Source organism: Dipodomys ordii, unplaced genomic scaffold (genome assembly GCF_000151885.1).
Source record: "Dipodomys ordii isolate 6190 unplaced genomic scaffold, Dord_2.0 Scaffold43, whole genome shotgun sequence".
In the NCBI taxonomy this organism is placed as follows: Eukaryota; Metazoa; Chordata; class Mammalia; order Rodentia; family Heteromyidae; genus Dipodomys; species Dipodomys ordii.
In genome coordinates, this window is record NW_012267259.1 from 8,745,373 (window position 1) to 8,757,956 (window position 12,584).

General features: G+C 44.9%; 1 protein-coding gene across 3 annotated transcripts in view; it reads left to right on the top strand.

Annotated features, from left to right (window-relative positions):
- The window catches only part of Znf532 (zinc finger protein 532), a 103,279-nt gene that overhangs the window by 26,827 nt on the left and 63,868 nt on the right, over positions 1-12,584 (top strand). Inside the window, exon 1 of one of the 3 annotated variants that reach the window (XM_013019022.1) lies at positions 5,741-5,815. The exons of the other annotated variants lie outside the window; for them this stretch is intronic. The gene's annotated coding sequence lies outside the window, so the exon portion shown is untranslated. Of the gene's footprint in view, positions 1-5,740; positions 5,816-12,584 lie in introns of those variants that run through there. 3 annotated transcript variants of the gene reach the window in all.

The window sequence follows — 12,584 nt, forward strand, 5'->3', positions numbered from 1 at the left end:
AGCCTAGAATACACATGAAGGAAGACTTCCTCCCTCCTCCCTCCTCCCTCTCTCCTTTCCTCCCTTCCTCCCTTCCTCCCTTCCTCCCTTCCTCCCTTCCTCCCTTCCTCCCTTCCTCCCTTCCTCCCTTCCTCCCTTCCTTCCTTCCTTCCTTCCTTCCTTCCTTCCTTCCTTCCTTCCTTCCTTCCTTCCATGCTGGGCTTGGACTCAAGACTTGGGTTCTATCTCTCAGCCTTTTCCTCAAGGATGGTGCTCTACCACTTGAGCTCCAATTTCTGCCCTTTTTTGTGGCTAATGGGAGATAATAGTCTCATGGACTTTCCTGCCTGGGCTGGCTTAGAACCATGATCCTCAGATCTCAGCTTCCTAAGTAATGAGAATTACACATGTGAGCTACCACTGCCTGCCTTTTGTTGTTTACCTTTTATATTACTTATCTCATTACCTCATTTTTCTTTAGAGTTATTTAATAAATAACAACATCTGGTATACATAACTATTGAAAAGAATATTGAGAAGACCAATGAAATAAAAGAATTTGAAGGCGATTGGGATGAATCAGGTATATGATGTTGACAGGGTTCTGGACAGGCCAGAAGGAACTCATGAGAGGCTGACACATGAAGTAGAGTAAGATTAGAAAGCAGATTAGAAAGATAGGAGAGCCCAGTCCCATGTGACCATCCGCTAGTGGAGACATGAAGAGCGCATGGTCTGTGCCCTTCAAAGACTGCAGACTTTGTTCTGGGGTCCAATCTTAGGTTATGAGTCTGTTTCTTTTTTCTTTGTGCTTTTCCCCCAGGGCCTGGACAGATACACAAAAAGTTCTCTGGGTTGGGATTTCTCTTTGATGTTGGTAATGTAATGGTATAAGAGAGCGATTGTTACTAACATTGCATTATGTGTGCTCTTAGAGTTGATAAGTTTGAAGCAAAAGTTCCCATGTATCTGAATTATTATTAAATTTAATAATTTTATAACCTATACAGTTTTCAGGAATATAGATAACCCAAAAGAATGCATATACCAAGGGCTTTTCTTCCCTATTTCCCCTTCCTTTTATTATATATTATATTTGTATAAAAGGAATATTTGTGTGTGTGTGTGCATGTGTGTGTGCACGTGTGCGTGTGTGCATGTGTGCGTGTGCATGCACCAGTCATGAATTCAGGGCCTGGGCGCTGTCCCTGAGCTTTTTTACTCAAGGCTAATGGTGTACCACTTGAGCCACAGCTTCTCTTCCAGCTTTTTTGGTGCTCTGTTGGAGACAAGAGTCTCATGGACTTTACTGTGAGATCTGGCTTTGAACCATGACCCTTAGAACTTAATCTCCTGAGTAGCTAGGATTACAGACCTGACCTATGGGTACCCGGCCTCTTTTATTAAACAAAACACTCACTGGCTGAAGTTCTTAAAAACACTGAGATTGAGAATAGTGTTGGAAAAAAGAAAAATACATCTAAAAAGTACACCTACATATTCACGCATTCTAATTTTGCAGTCTGAAATTAATTTTTAGTTAACATTTTCTGCAAGTAGAATTGATTGTATTTTACTACAAACAATTTTGGAATCACACTAAATGCTGGATTGTTCTTAGGGTTGCAGTGAGTAAAATATTTTCTACCGTGTTAGACTTGTACTCATATTAGCAAAAACCATAAATTCCATACTTTGTGTTTTTAAGTTGTTTCTACTGAAGGAAGAGATGTGAAGTTAGGGTTGTTAATTTTTCAAAACTTTCCAGTGAGGTTTTTTTACCCTCCAAAGAAAATTACATATAACTTTCCATTTTGGTTTGTTACTCTATTATTGACTCCTTTCTTATTTCTGTATAATATGCTCCTATCACTAAATTTGAACTTCTTCGTTGTAGGTATCTGTGGTCATAGAGACAGTTAGAAGCCTGGATTTTGGAGACAGAAGGTATAGATTTGATCTCAGCCTCCCCTTCCCACTACTTAACTGCTCCTTGAGCAAAGATAATTTCTTTCCTTACAAAATAAAGTAGGGATGGTGATGGTGATGATGATGATGATGATGATGATGATGATGATGATGATGATGATAATGATAGCATTGCTCACAGGCCTGTCCTTCGTGCTTGTAAAACTTAGGATAAAGTACAAATAGAGACCAGAGGGCTAAATATTTAAAATGTATAATTAAATATTTAAAAGGTACATTTAAATATTTAAAAGGTATATACCATATGCCTAAATATTTAAAAGGTTTAAATCAAGCTCTGTTTGTCTTGGCCCTGTTGTCCACCCAGGCCAGAAGTGGGCTGTGCCTGGACCTTTTAGGTCCAGTGATGTCTGAGTAGCGCCAGCTTCCCAGGGAGCTTGGATGGCTCATGACCACCCAGGATAATTTGCTTATATTTTCCCCACACCTCGCACCTCCCCAAACTGCCTCCTGTGTGCAGACAAGTCTGGTTGCTCAGTTACCTGGGGTTTCCCCCTTCATGTCTTCTATTTCTCTGGTGACCCAGACAGAGGCTGTGACCTGCACTCACAGGCCTTCCTGCCCTCCCTCCCCCCCTCCCCCTACTTCCTGGCTCTCTTCCAGAATTCCCATCTGCTCAGCTAGTTTCCCAAATTAAAACCAGTTTCCCACGAGACTAAAAAAAACACAGTCTTCTGATTGTGTGCTGGAGATAAGTGGTAGAGCACAGGCCCAGAGGCTCCTTTGTCTGTGCAAAGGTACTCCGTGCACTGTGATTGCTGGGGCACCGTTTGATGAACCTGCACAGCCTTCAACCTGTGCCTGGCCAAGGTGAGGCTGGACCATGTTGCATGTGTCTGCTGCTCGGGTTCCCTGAGGGCCATGTGCACTCAGGCAGTGTGGACCTCTCCATTTGTGTCTTGGGTCATCCAAGGAACTGGATTGCCAGGTTGGCCAAGTAAAAAATACAAAATGCCCAGATATACAAGGGAACAAACGTGCACTGAAGAATTACTAGTTGCTTATCTGAATTTGGCAAGTAATTGAGCATCATGTGGTTTATCTGAGGCCCTGTGACGGCACTTTCAAATGACTTCTTTGGGCTCTGGAGTTCTTCCCCCTTTATGTGGCTTGAACTCAAGGACTTGGGCTGTGTCACTGCTGTGTTTTTTGTTTTGTTTTGTTTTTTTTTGCTCAAAGCTAGTGCTCTACTGCTTGAGCCACACCTCTGTTTCTGGCTTTTTGTTCTGGTGGTTAACAGGAGACAGTCATAGATTTGTTTGCCCAAGTTGGCTTTGAACCTCCATCCCCAGATCTGAGCCTCCTGAGTAGCTAGGATTACAGGCGTGAGCCACTAGTACCCAGTTGAAGCACTCTTCTTATTCACTTAGATGTTAGACCAGCTGGATTGAACTTTTGATTTTGAAGCTTTTTTCTAATGTTTGTTTTTTTTTTTTTTTTGGTCCGGTCATGGGGCCTGAACTCTGGGCCTGGGCACTGTCCCTCAGCTCTTCAGCTCAAGGCTAGCGCTCTACCACTTGAGCCATAGCGCCACTTCCGGTTTTTTTCTTATTGCTTATGTGGTGCTGGGGAATCAAACCCAGGGCCTCAGGCATGCAAGGCAAGCACTCTACCACTGAGCCACCTTCCCAGCCCCTCTAATGTTCTTATTTCTTTTTTAGTTCTGCTTTCTGAGAGAGATTCTGTTTTCCATGATTCTGTTTTCCACCGGTTTTATCTTTTATTTTGGTCCTGAATATAAACTTCTAAAAGTTTCTAAATAACTCAAAAAGATAGCAAGTGTATATACAGTAATCTGCTTTGTACCTCAGTGCTCTCCGCCCCCCCCCTCCAGTTTTATTTTTCATTTATTCCCATCTTTTCTGTATTCAAGGCTCATGCCTGTGGTGAGCTGGAGGGATGGAGCTGTGGGAAGCCACTTGGGTGCTGGACCCACACACACAGGCAGAGCTCATGTTTGGGGGCTCTGATTTCTCAAGGGTTCGGGTCCTCACTAGAGGATCTACAGGCCAGCACCTGAGCCCATTCCTCTGAGCTGTCATTTCCTGGGAGACTGCTTGGGTTCCTGTGTGGAGAACAGGGCATGGCGTTGGTCTTACGGGCAGAAAAGGGGAGAACTGGTTCTCAGCCTCACCTTCTCTCTCAGCTTTACTGTGAGGCCTCTCAGCCTGGATGACCTTGAGAAGTCCCTTGTTCCCCGCTCCCTTTGGGAAAGGTGCTGCTGTTTGGATTCCTTCCATGTAGCCCTGATGTCAGATCCACCCACTAATTTCTACTTGGCTCTCCTCTGAGGACAGAGGCCCCATCGTCCCTGTGTGGGACATGCTAGCACTCCACACACCTCTACGTGGAGTGTCTCCACCCAGGATATAGCTACCCTCCCTGACCTCTTCTTTCCCCAGACTGCACTCACTCTTACCTTGGCTTTGACTTGGTCCTGACAGCCCTGACCTTGAGTGTCTACACTGTATTTTGGTAACAGCTACTAAGATACAATTTATGTGCCACACAGCTCAACTATTGACAGTGTATCATTCGATAGTAATTACATCTTTACCATCAATCACCTCAGTCAATTTTAGGTCATTTTTTTCACTTCATGAAGAGCCCCTCTTTTTTTTTTTAATTGGTTGTGGGGCTTGAACTCTGGGCCTGGGCACTGTCCCTCAGCTCTTCAGCTCAAGGCTAATGCTCTACCACTTGAGCCACTTCTGGTTTTCCATGGTTAATTGGAGATAAGAGTCTCATGGACATTCCTGCCTGGGCTGGCTTTGAACTGTGATCCTCAGATCTCAGCCTCCTTAGTAGCTAGGATTATAGGCATGAGTCACCAGTGCCTGGCTGAAGAACCCCTCTTAATGAGCCAGGCATAGCAGTGTATATCTATAATCTCAGCTACTTGGGAAGGAAAGGCCAGGTTCAGTACCCAGTATCACAAAAAAACAAGATAATCTTCCTCCCCCCCCCCCACTAATACTATATACTTGGGCTCCTTTGGTGTTTTTCCAAATCCCTTGTCCTAAGCAGCCACTAATCTTGAGAGAGGTGGGGAACAGAGGGGTAGGGGTGCGGGGCGCGGAGAGGGAGAGAGACAGAGTGCCAAAGTAGATCTTACTTTATTTTTTCAGTGCTAGGGGCAAAACCTAGGGCTCATGCATGCTGCCACTGAGCTATATATAATACTATAGCCTCATTTGCTTGTTTATATAATTTTACTTTATTTTATTTTTGTGCTAGTCCTGGGACTTGAACTCAGGGTCTGAGTGCTGTCCCTGAGGTTTGTTTTTTTTTTATGTTCTTTTGTTGTTGTTGTTGTTGGCTGTGGGGCTTGAACTTGGACCCTGGGTACTGTCCCTGCTCCAGGCTAGTGCACTACTACTTTGAGCTCTACTTCTGGTTTTCTGGTTTTCACAGACTTCCCTGCCCAGGCTGGCTTTGAACTTTGATCCTCAGATCTCAGTCTCCTGATTAGTTAGGATCACAGGCATGAGCTACCAGTGCCTGGCATCCCTGAGGTTTTGCTCAGGGCTAGCACTCTGCCACTTGAGCCACTTATGTCTTTATTTGGTAGTTAATTGGAGATGAGTCTCAAGGGTTTTCCTGCTTGGGCTGGCTTTGAACCATAATCCTCATATCTCAGCCTCCTGAATAGCTAGGATTATAGATGTTAGACAGTGGCACCCAGCCCTGGCTTTGTTTGTACCTTAAAAACATATTTTTAATGTCATCTTTGTAGGATTTCTGGAGGGAAGGAAAAGACAGTCTTGGATTCCATCCACAATGCTCCTGGGTAGCCATCCCCATGTGAAAATCTCAGTATGGAAGACACTGTGCTGAGAGACCCATGGTATGTGCTGCCCTCCTCCCAGCCATCCTGTGCTCTGCAGCCAGGTGTCAATGTGAGTGTGGGGTCCAGGTACAGGCTGGGCAGGGTTAATGAGGCTGTGTGTGTGATGACATCACAACTCTTCCCAGAATAAAGCTGATCTTGAAGACACTGACTAGAGCATTGGAGCGCGACTCTGAGGTAATGTGCTTGAGATTGATGAGAGTTTACTGCATTCTAAGATAAAATGGTGCCTCTTTTCCATGTGTGACCTCCAGAGGCCCTCCCAATGATGGATACTTACGGTAGACAAGAGGCAGGTGCACATTGGGAGAAAGCTGCCCATTTGGAAGTGAGTGCCTTCAGCCCGTTTCCCTGCTACTGCCGACATGTCACCCTCCCAATTCCTTCACCACCGCTTCTCAGAATTGGCGATGTCTTATTACAACTAGTAGAGGAAGAAAATAGTATTTTAGTGTGTGCGCACTGCATGTTTTCCACATGCTGCTGTTTACTGAACAGCCCTGAAAAGGCTGCTGTCGTTAGAAGTTGGGAATGGAGCCTGGTATTGGTAGCTCATGCCTATAATCCTGGTTCTTAGTCAATTAACCGCCAGAAAGTTGGACAGGAGGTTTGGGTGGTAGAGCACTATCTGTGCACCAAAAAAGCTGAATGAAAAGCTGGGTGCTTACAGGCTCACGCCTGTAATCCTAGCTACTCAGGAGGCTGAGATCTGAGAATCATGGTTCAAAGCCAGCCTAGCAGGAAAGTCTGTGAAACTCTTATCTCCAATAAACCACCAGGAAACCAGAAGTGGCACTGTGGCTCAAGTGGTAATGCACTCGCCTGAGCTGAAGAGCTGAGGGACAGCACCCAGGCCCAGAGTTCAAGCCCCGAGACTGATAAAAAAAAGAAAAGAAAAGAAAGCTGAATGAGAGAACAAGGTCCTAAGTTCAAGCCCTATTATTAGCATATTCGCATGCATGCGTGCACACTCACACCCCCCCCCCCCAAACAAGTTGAGGAGGAGTGGGTTATGGAGACTAGATTGATGGAAGTGTGTGTGGACAAGTGCGTATGTGCGTGCATGCATGTGTGTATTTTCAAGGTCAAGCAAAGCAAGAACCAGCAAGGAAGGCTGAGAACATTGAGACACGCAAACCTGCTGGGTTAAGGCTCAGGTTGGAGTCCAGCGAATTTGAACTTAGTTTGGAAGAGAGTTCAAGGGTTTTTAATTGGGAGAGTGACAGGATTGAAATGAGGTTTGAAGATCGATCTGTCTGTTTTCAGTGACATGATGGAGAATCAGAGTGGGAATTTCTCTGGGTGTTGATAACATGGTTCCTCTGTGAGGTGAGATGGAACTTAGACAGACCGCACATGCATGGGAATTTGGCTCAATAGAAGAGCACTTACCAGGCAAGTGCTTGCAAAGCTCTGAGTTCGGTCCAGGGGTGGGGCTGGGCGTTGGGTGGAGTGGGGGAGGGGACAGTGGGTAGGGGGAAGGCACGTGTAAACCAGCATTTTGCCAGCGAAATGCCCAGAGTGTGGCAAGAACACAGAATGGGAGGTGCAATTTTTACTTTGAGAAGCTGATCACATAGGAAGGAGGCTGGTGTCGAGGAAAAGATGGTGAATTCTGCTGGTGGGTTTTTGTTGTTGTTTTGTCCCTTTTTGCAATGTTGTGGATAGAAGCAGAGCATTGTACACTCTAGGTAAGCACTGAGCTGCATTCTCAGAGCTGGAAGGTGTTTGAAATGGCTGCATGGAAGCTCATTATTTGGATCATTGTTCAGGTTCCTGCATATCGGTATTCTAAGAATCAACACAAATTGCAGGGGAACCTCTGTGAAGGGAAGTAACCATTGCATGAGTTGAAGGTCACATCTCAAGTCTAAGCCTTGGAGATGGTATGCATTTATAAAATTGCCTGATAGAGGTTTCTAAGAAATACTCAACCTGGGGCTGGGAAAGTGGCTCAGTGGTAGAGCACTTGCCTCGCATGCTCGAGGCCCTGGGTTCGATTCCTCAGCACCACATAAGAAAAAAGCCGGAAGTGGCGCTGTGTCTCAAGTGGTAGAGTGCTAGCCTTGAGGTGAAGAGCTGAAGGACAGTACCCAGGCCCAGAGTTCAGGCCCCATGACCGGACCCCCCCCCCCAAAAAAAAGAAATACTCAACCTATGCTAGGACAGTTCAACACTTTTTCTTTTGGTTCTTCATGTTTTCACTTAGTAATAGGTGGAATTTTAATTTTTTTCTTTTATAATTTTGTGTTTCATAAAAAATTAAATATATGTTGTTCAGATAATGTTTTTTAACAGCCAATACTGAGGTTTGAACTCAGGGTCTCTAGCTCGTTCTCAGTTTGTTTGCTCAGCTGATGCCTAATACTTGAGAGCTGGATCTCCTGCCCAGCATTTTTCTGGTCATTTTAGAGATGGACTTGCATGGACTTTTCTGCCTGAGCTAGTTTCGTCATTGGGGAGCTTCTCAATCGTTTTCTATGCGGAAAGCATAGAGAGTGTGAACTTGAAAATTCTTTTTCTGTTCACCTTAAAAGTTGCTAAGTCATTTGATTAGTCTGACCTTGCTTAGACTGGCCTTGAGGGCGCTTATGGTAAGAGGATAATATGGAAAATTAATCTCCGCATATAAAGAGCTCTTACTTGAACATGGCAGCAATGAGTAAGTTTTTTTTTTTTAATTATCTTTAAGCAGGTGTACAAAGGGGTTACAGTTCAGCATAGGAACTTATGAGTGCAATGTGTATCAGGATACATTGTTACCCTTCCATCATTATCCCTCATCTCTCCTAACCCTACCCATCCCCTTAAGTTGAACTACCTGCTTCCATGTTCACATATGCACATTGAATATTATGACTGTATTCATCCACCTTTCCTCAATCTATCTGCCCTCCCTATTCCCCACAACACTTGTTCCAGCTTCCTGGTATTCATTTTGTTAAACTATGAGTAAGTTGTTTGAGGGAGCTACACCATTGCAATCCTCCCCTGCATATACTGTGCAGAAATGATTTCTTGCCAATTTTAGTTGTAAATAAAAGGATTGCAGTTTGTTGTTGTTGCTTTTTTGCGGGGGTGGGGGGGGAGAGTCAGTTGTGCCACTTGAACTCAGGGCCTGGGGGCTGCTTCTGGTTTTCTAGTGGTTAATTGGAAATAAGGGTCTCATGGACTTTGCTGCCTAGGCTGGCTTTGAATCATGATCCTCAGATCTCAGCCTCCTGAGTAGCTAGGATTATAGGTTTGAGTCCCCCAGTGCCTGCCTAAGGATTATATTTTATAACCCTGCTCATCCTAACTCTATTCCTTGCGTTTTCAGACTGTCCCGTTCTTTCGGGCTATTCATCATTTCCATCTTGTTTAAATAAAATTAAAGACCATGTTTTATCTAGGTTTCCTCAGGCTCCTCTGTTTTGATGACTGGCAGTTTTTTTTTTTTTTGGATCTGGTCGTGGGGCCTGAACTCTGGGCCTGGGCACTGTCCCTCAGTTCTTCAGCTCAAGGCTAGAGCTCTACCACTTGAGCCACAGCACCACTTCTGGCTTTTTTCTTTTTGCTTATGTGGTGCTGAGGAATCGAACCCAGGGCCTCATGCATGCAAGGCAAATGCTCTACCACTGAGCCACCTTCCCAGCCCCAATGACTGGCAGTTTTGAGCAGGGATTGTTTATGGTCAGGGATTGTGTGACTATGTCTCGGGTTTGTCTGCGGCTGAGGCTGGGTGCTGTGTCTGGGACAGGTGCTGTTGCTCTGGGCTGTACTGTCAGTGTGACTTCTGACTGCTGATACTGACCTTGGACACCTGCTGGGAACATGTGTTGATGGGTTTCTGCACTATGACTTCTTTTCCCCTCTTCTGCTGCTGCTGCTAGTATTTTTTTGGGGGGGATGTTGTTCAGTGTAGAGCACTGTGTTTGTGTACACTGTGATTGTGTTGTGATCTGGGGCTCTGGTCAGGCTTCTGTTGGCTGCTGCTTCTTGAGGATGGCTGAGCATCTTTTCCATTCACCTCCCTGACTGTGGTCCACAAGGTCGGTCGTTTGTATATCAGCCACTGATTCTGATCATTGCTGAGTGAACAGATACCCCAGGTTTGGGCTGTGTTTGACAGGGTTGAGCCTCTGATCGCACTGACCTCCAATTCCAGTCTTCCCCCCTGTGGATGATACCTTCTCAGCTGCTTCCTTCTCTAGTCCAAAGCCAGAGATCTGTGATGTAGCTGGTTAATGATAAGAACATCACAAACCCTTGTCTAGGATGTCCCCCCAACCTCTCATCAATGGTGGGAAGCAAAAAGTAGGAGCCTTCCTTAAAATTCTATAATCACGTCCTCATTATTATTATTATGATTATTTTGCCAATCCTGGGGCTTGAACGCAGGGCCTGGGCACTGTCCCTGAGCTTCTTTTGTTCAAGGCTAGTACGCTACTACTTGAGCCACAGTGCCACTACCAGCCTTTTCTGTTTATGTGGTACTGAGAGCTTCATGCATGCTAGGCGGGCACTCTACCACAAGATAGCCACATTCTCAGCCCTCCTTATTTTAATGGATACTACTTTTTTTTTCTTTTTGGTCCTGGGGCTTGAACTCAGGATCTGGATGCTGTCCCTGAGCTTTAGTTCAAGGCTAGCATTCTACCACTTCTGGCTTATTCTGAGTAGTTTGTTGGAGCTAAGAGTCTCAGCCTTGCCTGCTCAGGCTGGCTGGGGACAGCGATCTTCAGTCTTAGCCTCCTGAGTAGCTAGGATTTTAGGCATGAGCCACTGGCGCCCAGCATACCTGGGCTGTTCTGTGTTTGTGCCTCCACTAAGAATTGTTCAGATTCTCAGCACTCTTTTCTTGCCATCCTTGGATAACTGACAAGAGAACAGAGTGGTAAGTTTCATAAGCTGCAGAGTGAAGTAAATAGCCAATTTTCTTAGGTTTTGCCTTTTATTCATTTATCATTTATTGACCAAACATTTCATTTACACCAAGTAAGCTTTGAAATAGTCCAATGGAAATTGAAATATTAAAAGGTACCATTTTGAGTGAAGTTGTATACATATGTGGGAATGTCACAATAAAACTCCCCCTTTGCAACCAATGTATGCTAATAACTAAATAACAAAGGCCCTATTTTGTTGCCTTTGACATCAGCTAATAAATATTTATAAAACTAAAGAACAGATGCACTAAATATAACTAATGCGTGACTGGGAGCTACAAAAATTTTGTATCCTTTTGGGAAATCATTTTGGCAGTTATGTTTATGGCTCAGGAAAGGTGGCCTGTAGCGATATCAAAATCTGTGAACTGTCTAGCATCACTTTTTTTTGAGATTTAAAATATTCGTTAGTATATATTAGAGGCTGTGAAAGAAATCTGTTTAGAAAAACAGAGTATTTGTGGGTTATTTCAGTCCTGTCCTTGTAATGACCTGGTCTGAAAGGCCACTAAGGGTTTGTGTGTTCTCAGAGAAGGTGAACGCCATGGGGAAACAAAGCCAGGGCTGGAAGAGGAGCAGGCTGTAAGGAACAGCAGTGTTTTCACTTAAGTGTGGCATCCTGTTAGGAAAGCCATGAAATATGAGACTGGCACAGGGCAGGACGGCTCCTAAGGTAGGAGCAGGCTGAGTTCCTGTGTGACCCTCGGAGTTGTTGATCCAGAGTCTGCGAGGACCCTGGAAAGAGACAGTAAACTCCTAGGAAGTCATCAGAAGCTAACTCTCAGCAGTGCTGTGAGGTCCGTGTTGGCACTGGGGATGAAGCCAGGGTGTCACCGGGGCAAGGCAGAGCTCTTCCCACCAGCCACACCCTGGCCCTTCGTAGTGTTTTCTAACTGCGAGACACTTGTTTTCTTTCATGTGGCAGCTCTGTGCTGTAGGTGGAGGGAGTGGTCTTCATATGCAGTGCTTGGGGCCAGAAGTGTTTCAGATTTTGGACATTTTTGTAATTCTGGAATGTTTATATTCATAAAACGTGTTAGACTTCCTTTGGCATAACAAAATATCTGAGAAACTCAACTTGCAAGGAGGGAAAGGTCTGTTGGTTTTAATCTATGGGTGCAGGGCACAGTCCTCCTCCCCGTGGTGAACGAAGCTTTATGTGACACTCACCTCCTGCAGAAAGGAGGGAAGGGAAGGTGGAGAGAGAAGAGAGGGAGATAAGAAGAAAGGAAGGAGGAAAGGATAAAGAGAAAGGAAGGAGGGATGGGGGAAGGAGGGAGGGAAGGGAGGAAGTCATCCCTTTTCTGTTTAAGGGTACACCCTCTCGGGACCTAGTTCCTCTAGCTAGATCCTACCTCCTAAAGTACCCCTCCCCCAAAGAAAATCCACTGGTACAACTAGACTACAGCGTTTATTTGGATTTTAGCAGTTTTTCCACTAACCAGGGAGAAAGTATTTGTCTACACTTTCGTTCCTCTCCAGCCTTATAAGACTTATCATCAAATTTTTATTTTCTAGTTCTTTCATTTAGTTGGCCGTACAGGAGTTTGAATTCAGGGTCTCAAACGTGTTCACTTTGCTCACTGGCTGGTGATCTATCACTTGAGCCAGACTTCAAGCCCTGCTTTCTGCTAGATATTTTGAAGATGGAGTCTCCCATACTTTTTCTGCCTAGGCTTGCTGCTTCTACTCCGATCCTCCAGATTTCATCCTTCTGAGGAGGTACGAACCACTAGTGCCTGGCTGTGATCATGTTCTTAACTCACAATATGGTTAGGCTCTCTTGTTCCAGGCGGTCTTTCATGTTGAGACTGTGTGTGTGCGTGTGTGTGTGTGTG